Source organism: Microcaecilia unicolor, chromosome 1, assembly GCF_901765095.1.
Source record: "Microcaecilia unicolor chromosome 1, aMicUni1.1, whole genome shotgun sequence".
Classification (NCBI taxonomy): Eukaryota; Metazoa; Chordata; class Amphibia; order Gymnophiona; family Siphonopidae; genus Microcaecilia; species Microcaecilia unicolor.
This window is the reverse complement of record NC_044031.1, coordinates 204,062,496-204,075,128: the sequence shown is the minus strand read 5'-3', so window position 1 is coordinate 204,075,128 and position 12,633 is coordinate 204,062,496. Positions and strand designations below refer to the sequence as shown.

At 39.8% G+C, this 12,633-nt stretch overlaps 1 protein-coding gene across 2 annotated transcripts in view; it reads right to left on the bottom strand.

Annotated features, from left to right (window-relative positions):
• The window catches only part of EGFR (epidermal growth factor receptor), a 424,001-nt gene that overhangs the window by 157,022 nt on the left and 254,346 nt on the right, over positions 1-12,633 (bottom strand). The window lies entirely within an intron of this gene.

Here is a 12,633-nt window from a genome sequence, read left to right as displayed (position 1 = left end):
GGAAAGTGTTGAGGCCTGGAGTTCGCTGTAAGTTAATAACTATTGCTCTGATCATTGATGTGCCCAGCTTACCCGCTGAATTGATTAGCTAAAAATGAGAAAAAATAATTGACCCCCCCCCCTCCCCACTGCTGTAAACTCACTAGCAACAACCCATGATGCAGTGTCAAACACTGCTTGAGGGTTTGTTAAGCTGATTGTGGCATACTTCAAAAGATTTTAATGTGCATTAAAATGTTTTAATTAAAACTAATATGTGAAATGAACCAATAAAAAAAAAAAATACCCCCTGAAAATTGAGAAGAAAAGCCAAAAGGAACTGACAATGAAACAAAAAAATGAGCCCTGTGCATATCTCTACTGTGTATATTTGGTATGCACTATATAATTCTTCTTATTTTTTAACTGAAACAGGACACTCCTCTGTGCTACTGCAAAGACTGGAGGTAACTTAGTAGACTTGACTGCCCATAGGGATACTTCTCATTTTACGCATATGACAAATCTCTTTTGAAAAAAGGGTCCCTTAGGGCCCTTGGAATTTAAGGTGAAGAGACATTTTCTGTTTCTGCATCAGAGAAATATAACCCAAATATAGGGTCAGAGGTATGAAAGAGTCTCTTTTTCCATTTTGTACCTATGAAGAATAAGTGATTGCTACATCTGGTCTGAAGTCAGGGAAAATCTGCAACTGCTTAAATTTACAAAACAGAAATGAATGACCCTGAAAGTACATCACTTTCACTAGAAGCCAACTGCATGTGTGTGTTCTCAAACCAGGGCCATCTCCATTTTACTGCTGCAAAGAGAACATCATTTAAAAATATTTTCCTTTCAAAATACTCCATTTTGTAACAGACATCCAAAAAAGAAGAGGGTTAAAATTAAGTATGCCATTCTAAAAATGTGTCCCATGTTTCCTTCTGAAACATGGGACAGTTTTAGAGTCTCTCAGCCATGTCTCAGAGGCTGCTGGACTCACTGAAGTTGGAAAATGTCTTTGATGCAGCCCTGGCACCACCTATAATATGATCTGGGCAAAATCTTCCTCCTCTGTATTTGGCACAGTTCGCTTAAATCATCCTCTAGCATCTGGAAGTGACTACAAACAGACTGCAGGTGTTTCCTGTAAGGTGACACTGGAATACAGGATGAGAAGTAGTAGCACTTCACCTGACCACACCAGATATTAAGGCGAAGCAGAATTACAGATTCTGCAAGTCACTGTTATTCAGGGTCTTTTTTTGAGGGTGTACGTGGGGGTACTGAGTACCAGCACCTTTCCATTAGGCGTGAATCACCGTTATTCTATAACAATGTGCGTTAATTTTAGGAATGCCAGGATGGCACGTGCTCAGTTCTTGTGGTGTTTTGGAAAAGGGTCTGCTGATACCAAGCCTTTTCTGAAATACCTTCAGGAATGCACATGTATTTTCTGGCATGTACAGTGGCAGCACCAATAATGAACAGCACAAATCCGGCATATTCCCCACGGCGGTGTCAGTACTTACACTTGGAAGTGGAAATTTTGCAAATTCCACATGCAAGTGGAGCAACTTCCAATTAAACTACATTGGAATAACGAGAATGACTTCTTTAATCCCTTGTGTAAAGCCCTGGCTAATCTAAAATGGGCACTTTTCCAAAACCTATGCGTGCCTTTGAGCTGGAGTAAAAACTGATGTGGAAATTTTTCCTCATACACTTATATTCCTTCTGATGTGGATCTCCATGTGTAAACAGTGGCTTTCTGAAATCAGTATTTACACATGTATGTGACATATGGGTAAATGCTGCTGTTTACACATGGATATGTTTCTAAGTAATGGCCTGTTAGGTGCTTAAGGTTGAAAGTCAGTTCTAAGTGCATAGCATTCTTTATTCTAACTCTTCCTTGTTAGCCACTGTCAGGAACACAGCACTAGTCAGTTTTTCATTAGGTTAGTTTAGGAACCGCACTCCCAAAATTGGCACCTGACTCTATAATCTGTATACTAGCAACATCACAAAATACTCTGTGCTAACTGGACCAAAGGGGCCAGTTAACAAAGGGAATTTCATCCCTTCCCAGTAGAAACAGCTTGCTACCGTCCCACACTGACAGCAGGTCAAGGATTTCCTTGGCGCAACTCAAGCCCCATGACCTGGACACATGATCAGTGGACACCTTACTTCCTAGACATCAGCATTACCCTCAAGCAGGTCTAACTTTCAGTGCCTACCTCATTCAACAAAGGTCCAGATATATATTGGGCATGAGAAAGCATAGTTTCCTCTCATCCTGCTGCTGCTATTCTGCTACCAGTGCCATTGTGAAAGATGGTGGCAGCAGGATAGGTGAAAGTCATGCTTTCTTCTGTAGGTGGGGGTAACTCATTCATGAGTTAGGCCATCAAAGCTCCTTGAGTTGGTTTCAGGGATTGGTGTATGATCAGGTGATCAAAAGGCTTAGACTTGGTGCCTGGGGAGAGGGAGTTGGGAGGTGGGACGGTAATGAAGAGCTCTTTGAGGGTTCTTTATATCCAGTTTATTTATTTCTTACATTTGTACCCCATATTTTCCCACCTATTTGTAGGCTCAATGTGGCTTACATAGTGCCGGAGCGGCGTTTGCCGACTCCGGTGTAAACAAATTCAAAGTGATGTTGTGGTAAGATAAAGTTCATGTGGCACATCCACATTTGGGAATCATACATCGAGAGAGTTGTGTTATGTCCATTAAGTATTTTGGTTATGTTGTGTTGTAGAGATCAGGCATTTATGTTGAATCGGTAGGGTAAGCTTTTTTATACAGGCTAGTTTTTAGTTTTTTCCGGAAGTTTAGGTGGTGGTACGTAGTTGGAAAGAAGAGTTAAGGTGGGCAAGTCAGGGAGCAGAAGCCTGTTGAACTTTTCTGTGGGGAGGTACTTTGGCTCACCAAGGCCTCTTGGAATTTGTTTTGGGGCAGTGATTGAGGAGGTATCATGACCCCTAGATTACTGTGATGGGGGAGTGTTGGGAGAGGCATTCCCCCAGTGTTAGTGTGCTGGCTTTGTACACAGGCTAACATTTAACTCTCACTCAGAGTTGACCATTACATTTTAGGCCTTGGAAAGCATGCCAAAACTATCACCAGAAGGACAGAATGCCATGCTACTTCACATGTAACTGCTAATGCTTAATTAGCATATGACTTTTTTTTCATTCTCATGTGAGTACATGCTAATTTTAACGTGAATATGCGTAGTACATAGGCACATATTATAATAACAGCAAAAGAATGTAGGTCTTCATAAGGGTGATATTCTAAACTGGTGTGAGGCACTGTTCATCAAAGAGCACTTTGTTTCTTTTATTTATCGACTCAACTGGCAGCTCAATATCACATGAATACAACCTGGACATTTTGATCTTGCTGTTCCATAGTGGCAGATATCCAAGAGCAGTTCAGTTAAAGTATGGAAAGTTCATCCCACACTCTCCCCATCTCAAAGTTGAATACTGTCAAGTTCTACATACGTTCCAGATGGTGGTTCACATTCTCAAAAGGGGAATATTTTGAGACTCCATATTTTATTGTGAGCTTAACATGACAAGTTGATTAGGAGTAGCCTAATGGTTGGTTACTTAACCTTCCATTGTTCCAGGTACAAAATAAGTGCGTGTATATAATATGTAAACCATGTTGATTGTAACCACAGAAAGGCAGTATATCAATTCCCATCCCCTTTGCCTTTTTTAGCCTGCAAAACAATAGCTTAGGGCAGCCATTTCCAACCCAATCTTCAGGGCACACCTAGTCTCATCAGGTTTTCAGAATATTCACAATGAATACGCATGAGATAAATTTGCATGCACTGCCTCGCTTGCATGCAAATCTAACTTATGAATATTCATTGTGAATAGCCAGAAAACCTGATAGGACTAGGTGTGCGCCGAGGACTGGGTTGGGAATGGCTGGCTTAGGGTTTCTGATCTACTACTACGTATCATTACTAGACGTATGCAGCCCTGTATATATTATCCCCCAGATCCTGTATACAGTGCTAAAAATTGCGAGCGCATTTGGGCACACTCCCAATTAGTGTGCACAATTTAACTGAGTAACAAGCCAATTAGCACCAATAATTGGGAGCTAATACTGGAATTAATTGGCAACAATATGGATTTATTGTTATTATTATTAATATTTGTATAGTGCTACCAGACGCACGCAGCGCTGAACACCTGACATAGAGAGACAGTCCCTGCTCAATACAGCTTATGTGCATTAAGTGCTATCCTATAACAATGTCCCCTTCCCCCCCGAATCCTATAGCATGCAACAGAAAATAGCATGTGGGCATGAGAAGAGCATGGACATTCACTAAAGATACATGCAGTATTATAGAATTTGGGAGGATCCGTTTTTATTTATTTATTTATTGCATTTGTATCCCACATTTTCCCACCTATTTGCAGGCTCAATGTGGCTTACAGAGTTTTGTTATGACATAGTCATTCCAGGATATCAGATACAATTAGTCATGTACAACGATTAGGTAAGGGAAGAGAGAAGGAAGGTGTTAGGCAGGATAGTATAGAAGGTGGGCTTTGATAACTGGGTAGATTGGTGAGGTAGCTTTTGTAAGGTTATGGGTTCTCTTTGTAGGCCTTGTTGAAGAGAAGGATTTACACTAGGTTTCAGTTGGTGTAAATCTTCACGCCAAAATTTGGCTATGGATCCTGACACTACATGCTATTCTACAAACAACACCCAACTCGGAGTGCTGATTATAGAATAGTGCTCTTTTTTTTTTTTTTTGCCCCACAATTTGGGCACCATTTCTAGAATCCGGCCCTAGATGCAGGTACTTTCTCTGTCCCTAGTGGGCTCACAATCTAAGGTGGGGGATTTTTTTTTGTACCAGGGGCAATGGAGGGTTAAGTGACTTGCCCAGGGTCACAAAGAACTGCAGTGGGAATTGAACCCAGTTCCCCAGCTCATTGCACTAACCATTAGGCTACTCCTCTGTTCAATTGTTTTTGCTTAAGCTCTTAGTGAGCTTTGTAATATTTTAAAAAGGAGTCTGACAGCATTCATTGGTGACAGAGCTACCGATCTTATAGAATCAATCTACCAAATGTTTTGGTAATCAAGAGCTGGCAACTTCCAAGTGAAGATGCTTCAAAATGTTTTATTACACATCTAGAAATTACACACTTATGCCTTTTATATTTTGAACATTGCTTGTCCTCCAGCTTACTTTGGTACATTGATTGCACATGGCTTCACACACTTTCACAATTTCCCACTCACTTCTCTACATCAGATTGTGAGCGAACTATTTTGAAGAAAAGACACATTAAATTAAATTTATTTGAAGTCAGGGTTATGTCAAATGTTAATCCCCCTTTTGATCCTGAATTTTCAAATACCTTAATAACACCATTCCACCCCCTAACAAAACCTAATTTACCTTTAATGCTTCTGACCTAGCCAGTGATATTGCATCTGTCAGTGAGCAGGCTTGCTCATGCATGAGAAGCAAGTGATGAGTAAGTTCATTCCTTGGCCTTTACTCACAGGTGGCTGTATGTATCCGTACAGGTACAGACACAGAATGCTCCCTCTGAGGAAGCCTGAACAGTACAGTGCCAACAGGCTGGAAGTCTCCACTCCTCTTTTGCTTCGAGATGCTGTACTTGCTCTCTGCTTCTGCCTGGTTTCTTTCCCTTTCTGGCTATCTTGATTTTATACTTGGTTCCCATAACCTCAATGGGGCCTGATCCTTGGGAGCAGGGAGTGGATAGGAAATGTGTTATGCCCACCCATACTAACTTTGGCTAACCCAGTGTTTGATGTCTGGTTATGCCACTTTCACTTACATGCATACTTTTGAAAATGTGGCTTTTTAGATGTGTGCTCAGTTGAAAAAATTACCTGCTTAACCAAAGAGGTTTTTTTTTTTTCAAATTTGGGCTATAGATATAACTATATTGAAAATTAGGTTGCTGTACATTGAAAAGTTTGGAAGATAATATATATTGACAGACAAAGCAAATACATAAGCAATGTTTTGAAAGAAAAGGATACTAAACAGTAACAATGTACTGTATGATCACTCCTTTCCTCCAAAAAATGCCTACATAAGACTGATTTCTGGAAGTGTTGGCATCCAGTGTACACTCAGGGTCAGCTACTGCGACACTGTGCTGCATCGAATTCGGCAAAGTTCCGTTTTTATGGTCCTCTCAAACTGTCATTCTCTCCTGCTATTCATCCGCTACTCTCCAAGTGTCTGGAAAACTGCCACTGGGGCCAGACCCTCCTGAGATTGATTGTATTTCAGGCAGAATTTGAAGCGTTTCCAAATCTCACCTGTTTTACGAAATGCTATCTGCACTGGAGCAGGATAATGATCAGCTACCGCCCTTGGGGTTCCCAGTTACTGATACCAAAACCACACAGTAGTATAACACTGCACTTGAGCACAATCATTTCTTAGCTCTTTAACTTTCCCATGAGCCAGCCTAGGATGAAGTCATGCCATTTTCCGCCTTTCCTTGCTCAATAAAGAGCCTCAAGCTGACATGTTTGCACTGCTGTGTGAATCTACCTTGGAAAGACGCATGTATTTACAGGTTAAAGGTCATGCAGGGCTTTTGATTCAATCCTTAGTGTTAATGACAGGAAGGCAAATGGGCAAACCTGGTTCCCTTTAATACATGAAACAAGTCATTTATTTTCCTGAACCTCTGTCTAATCAGCTGTAAAGACACAATGAAAACAACAGTCTCTTTCCTAATTTCCTATGGAAGATGTAATGCAGTTTGTAAACATAGCAGAAATGGCCTTTATTCCATGCCAGAAATGATCTTGAACTTGTTTCTGGCTTCAGTCCCCACAGAGTAATAAAAAGCGCTGTCATCCTGCCTGAATGAAAGATGTTAAAAATGGAAATTATGCTTATACACAATGTTAAATCTTTCTTTGCATGTCCCCCATGCACAAAAAACATGGATTTTGGCAAGTTATTTAAATTGTCTGTTTGGTATGCTACCAAATAAGGTGGGGGGGGGGGGGGAGTAATTACTAACATGCCTTAAGGGAATAATGTCCAATTTTTGTCCCTTAACACATATTAAACAGCAAAGTCATGTGTTATTTTATGTATTGCATGTTAGTTTCAGTTACCACCTCATTAATATAAAAATTGAGTAATGCAGCTTGTGCTTCACAACACAAGCTGCATTATTTCTGGAAAAATAGCTCTACCTCAAATCCTGCTGTTATTTTTCATTTACAAGAGCACTGGACCGCTAACATGTGGCCTGATGCTTCCCAGGTGCTGCCATATTAAAGTGACTGGAACTCTATCAGCAGGTCCCTTTCCCAAAATTCTGTAGTTCCCCTACCTAACTGAAGCACACCCCAAGGCATCTCCTGTATCCCTCCAATGTCTTGAAGCACCACCATCCATAGGCCCTGGGGACTTATCTGATCCCATCTGTAATGGTCCAGTGGACTTCAGTATGAATAATTCTCAGTTGTTTCTACTACCCTTAGGGGCTCTGGGTTGAAAATGGTGGCCATGACCTCTAGTGGTAATCTTGTGCTACCACTAGGTGTCAGTCTGCATGGCAACTTTTATCACAGTTTAGTAACTTCCCTCCTGAGTTGGGCTTCCTAACCAATGATTTGACAATAACTCTTCCCCTCACCCATGCCCAAAAAATGGTGTTTTCTGCTGTACCACTCATTACTTCTGGCTTCTGTAAAAACTTAGTGTGATAAGTGCTAGAAGGTAGAAGAACAGCTGATATGCTGCCTTTCATTTCTTTTATTGGAACAGCGTGAGTGATAATGGAAAATAAATTAAAGGCAAATTGAGTTTCAATCTTTTCCATGCTAACTGTACCCAAGACTCCTGAAAATGGAAAACAATTGTAACCTGATTGCAGAGATACCAATATTACTGCACTGCAGAACAGATATGGTTTAAGAATGTGCATGCAATAAAAATCTTGCATTTCCTTTTTAGTCTTTTTTTTAAACTTAAGTTAGCATTTAGATATTTATGCAATATGAATGACTACATGCTGGTTTATACACGTCTAAAACACAATTAGTATTTCTGAAATATGCACCAAAATGACACAGGGAGTGCAAATGACACTGATATTTCAAATGTGGTCTCAAATAACTGCAATATGATTATTCCATCTGAGAAAGAGATGGCAACCATGCCTGGTATTCAGCAACACTACCCAGATAATTCCACTGTCTTTCTGATTATTATGAATTATCAGAAGATCTATCAAAAGAATACGAAGTCAGGAATTCAGGTGTTCAAGTGTCCCAATGACAATATCAGAGTTGTATCCCTTAACTCACAAACACACTCTAAAAAGGACAAATAGGAGAGAATTCTATAGATGGTGCTTTATAGAATCATGCTTAGCGCTGATTCCTGCGCCTAACTTTAGGCCAACACGAAGGGAGTAGAGGATGACAAACGACTCACAGGTTTGGAGTTGTAGATGTAACCACTTTATTAAAGCACCAACAATAAAGACCCGACACAGGTCCATGTTTCGACGGGCAAGCTGCTTGTTTCAGGGATCACATACAAACACTGTATATAAAACAAATATAAAAAGTATAAACAAAATACAAACTAAAAAACATGATCACAAAAAACCTCTTGTCTCATCACTTTGTTTTTTTAGTTATGCAGTTTATCATCAATACATTTTTTTATATTGGTAGTCCTCTTTTAACATTGGCAGACCATTTTGTAATACATTTTACATACTTCTGATATATGTCTTTAATATTGGCAGTCTGCTTGATATATTTTTATATACATAGTTTTAAGTATACGTCTATAAGGTTTTTTGTGATCATGTTTTTAGTTTGTATATTATGTTTGTACTTTTTATATTTGTTTTATATACAGTGTTTGTACGTGATCCCTGAAGCAGGCTGCCGAAACATGGACCTGTGTTGGGTCTTTATTGTTGGTGCTTTAATAAAGTGGTTTCATCTGCAACTCCCAGCCTGTGAGTCATGTGTCATCCTCTACTTCCTTGGTGTTGGCTTTGAATGTTTCGTAGAGGAACTTCCTAACTTTAGGCACCAGATTTAGGCCTGCGAAACCTGGTGTAAATTCTGGTGCCCAAGTTATGCATGTTGAGGCAGTATTCTATAACTACAAGTGCAATTTTTCAGAAGGCCCCTAACATGCCCATGGCCACGCCCCCTTTTGAGTTAGTAAAATTAGCCAGATGCACATGCAAATTTTAATGAGTGCCAATTAGCTTCAATAATTAGCTGTTAGCACCCAATTATTGATAGTTAAGGGCTCGTTACTCAATGTGCGTCTTGGGCCCGCACAAATTTAGGCACCATATATAGAATCCGGAGGATAGTGTACAACTTGAGAATGCATTTCTAAGAAGAGAAACAAATAAAAATGTCCTACTGGTGATGATTGAGATGGGGTACATGGGTACTGTGTCTAGCAGGATGGTTAACAGTGCCAACAATATGTAGCAGGTAGTAGTTTCAATGTACTGTAGTGAATGGTCCAGTTCATCATTATCATTTTTTGCACAATGATATTTCCTATCCAAGAGTAATATAAGGAAAATATTGGTCCATTCTCAGATGAATTTTGGAAATTTTGCCAAGTTAAGGGGGTCTTTTACTAAGATGCACTAGCGTTTTTAGCTCACGCTAAAAATTAGCTGGCGCTAAATGCTGAGATGCCCGTTATGATCCTATAGGCGTCTCAGTGTTTAGCACCAGCTGATTTTAGCATGAGCTAAAAACAGTAGCGCATTTTAGTAAAAGACCCCCTAAAGTATTTTTTCAGTTTGTTTCACTGGTGACTGTTCATAAAATTCCATTAACATGCATACAATTTAAGGTATGCCTGTTTAACTTTATGTGCACTAATTTGGAGATTTTCTGTACATAAAGTCCATTTAATGCATGTTCTTTATGTGCATAAAACTAAAATAAATATATATATATATATATATATATATATATATATATATATATATATATGTGTGTGTGTGTGTGTACTGCTCCCACAATTTAGCTGCTATTTCTGTAGGATTTGTGCTAGTATTCTAGAAAAACATAGATGTGTCTATACATGTCTTTACAAATAGGTGCCTTCCTGTCCTATTAACCTGTTATAGAATTAACCTCATACTACCAAGAAGAATACAATTAGAAATCAATAGCAGCTGGTAGCAGCAGTTCAATATTAAAAATAATCTGACCTCCACCTATTCTAACATGACTTTTATGAAAACAGGTGAAGGTGTTTCTGTTTTAGGAATCTACAGATAGGGTGGATCCATTGGTTTTATCTTTATGGATTTTTAATAGGAAGCCTAGTTTTATATGTTTTTGTACTTGAGTGTTGCATTTTATGTTAAGTTGTGGATCTTTGTATGCATGTTTTATATGTGGAATATTTTTATTCGTGTGATTTACAGTTCATTTTATATGGTGGGCCTGATATTGAAAAAAATGCTGAGGAGTCGATGTTCAGCATGGTTTAAGCAGGCAGAGAGTCTCCTGACCACTTAAACTGGCCGGTCACTGATATTCAGTGGCATTTAACTGGGTAGTATTGCCTAATATCAGCTCTGACTGCCCTGGCACCATCTAGACAGTGCTGGGGTGATCCAGGGATGGAATCAGGGTGGACCTGGAAATTAAGCGGGCACTGGTAATATTCAGAGCCAGTCCCCGCATATCTAACTAGGTAGACAGGACCAAATAAAATGCAGTCCTATCATTGTCTGGTTAAGTATGGAGGTACCAATGCTGAATATTGGCTGGTACCCATTAAATGTCTGAGTTCGCCGAAGGCCTGGATATGGCCCAGCATTGAATATCCAGGTTGAATTTAGCCCGCAGCAGTCAGCGCTTAAACACTCACCGCTGTTAGCTGAATACTGACCTGTGAGCTCCTAAATGTATGCCACCTCTTCTCCGTCCATGACCTACCATTATGCAGCTAGCACAGGACTTTATCATGCTGGATGGTTTCAGCGTGTGGTAGCCATTACTGTGGAGCCCGCTACTGCTAGATAAAGCCTGCACTATCTGCTTAATGCAGCTCAGTAAACGTTCCCCTTCAAGTTCAGGAAGCTTCCGTCAGTTTCTAGTGAAATGGCCATGGACTCCTAAATTCTACCCTGAGCTTGATGATTCAGATCACAAGTCATGGATTGAAAACTTCTGCAAATACAGTATTCAACCCATGACTTGAGATCTAAATCATCAATCTCAAGGTAGAACTGCAAAAAGCATGATGAAACCAGGATTCATGTATCTAGACCAGTGGTTTCTAAATCTGTCATGGGGGAACCCCCTGTCAGTCAGGTTTTCAGGATATCCATGAGTATTCATGAATTAGATTTGCACGCACCTCCTCTACTGCATGCAGATCTCTCTCATGAATATTCATTGTGGATATTACTACTACTACTACTAATTAGCATTTCTATAGCTCTACAAGGCATACGCAGCGCTGCACAAACATAGAAGAAAGACAGTCCCTGCTCAAAGAGCTTACAATATCCTGAAAACCTGACTGGCTGGGGATTCCCCCAGGACAGGTTTGGAAACCACTGGTCTAGACATTGGTTCTCAACCTAAGGTACACAGAACACATCCAACTAATCAGATTTTCAGGTTATCCACAGTGAATATGCATGAGAAAGATTGAAATGCGCTGCCTTCCTTATATGCAAATCTGTCTCATGCATATTCAATTTTGGATATCCCGAAAATCCAACTGACTGGGTGAATCCCAAAGACTGGGTTGAGAACACCTCTTCCAGAAGCTTCCAGATCATAAACTGATGATCACAGATTCTGGAACGGTTTCTTCTGACTTCTTGCTGGAGATACCCTGTCAAACCTAAAGGGGTTCGAGGCATAGAAAACTGTGTCACCTTTGACAAAAATACGGAGTCTGCCTTAGGCATCACAAAAGACAGACAGCAGCTTATAAAAGGTAAAATGAAGACTGATTGACTGCACAGCTCTTGACTATGAATCATTTCCTTCTTAGTCAAAAGTTAGAATCCCTGGTCAGAACAATATTTCATTTCCTGCTGAACCCATTACCTGTGCACTCCACTCCCTGCTTGAGAATGATGGGAAGCTGACGTCTTGAAATTGCCAAACTAATTTCCAAATGCAAATATTATACATCCTGGCAGCTATGCATATTCACAGGGCACTACAAGCACTTCCAGATAAATTACTCTTGTGCAATTTTTGGAAACAGATGAAGGGGCTGCTATTTGTCCTCAATTTGCTGTCTGTAACCTTGCACTTATATTCAGTAGCTCCCACTGCTTGGTTAAAAATTAACCCAAATTAGCCTAATGGTTATTCTGCAAATGAACCAAATGTTTGTTAAAAAGACACACGTGTTAAGCTGGATGCAAATATTGGCACAGAAGAGGAAAACCTGAGGGCTCAATGTTGTTTCTCGCTGTAATAATTTGTAATTGGTTAAATAGAAGTACAAACATCATTTCTATTAAACAGCTGGACTTCTCAGAATCTTGATATTCATATCAGATCCTCAAGCGGTAAATTAGGTTAGCTCAGATGTTGACATCTCTGATTTAA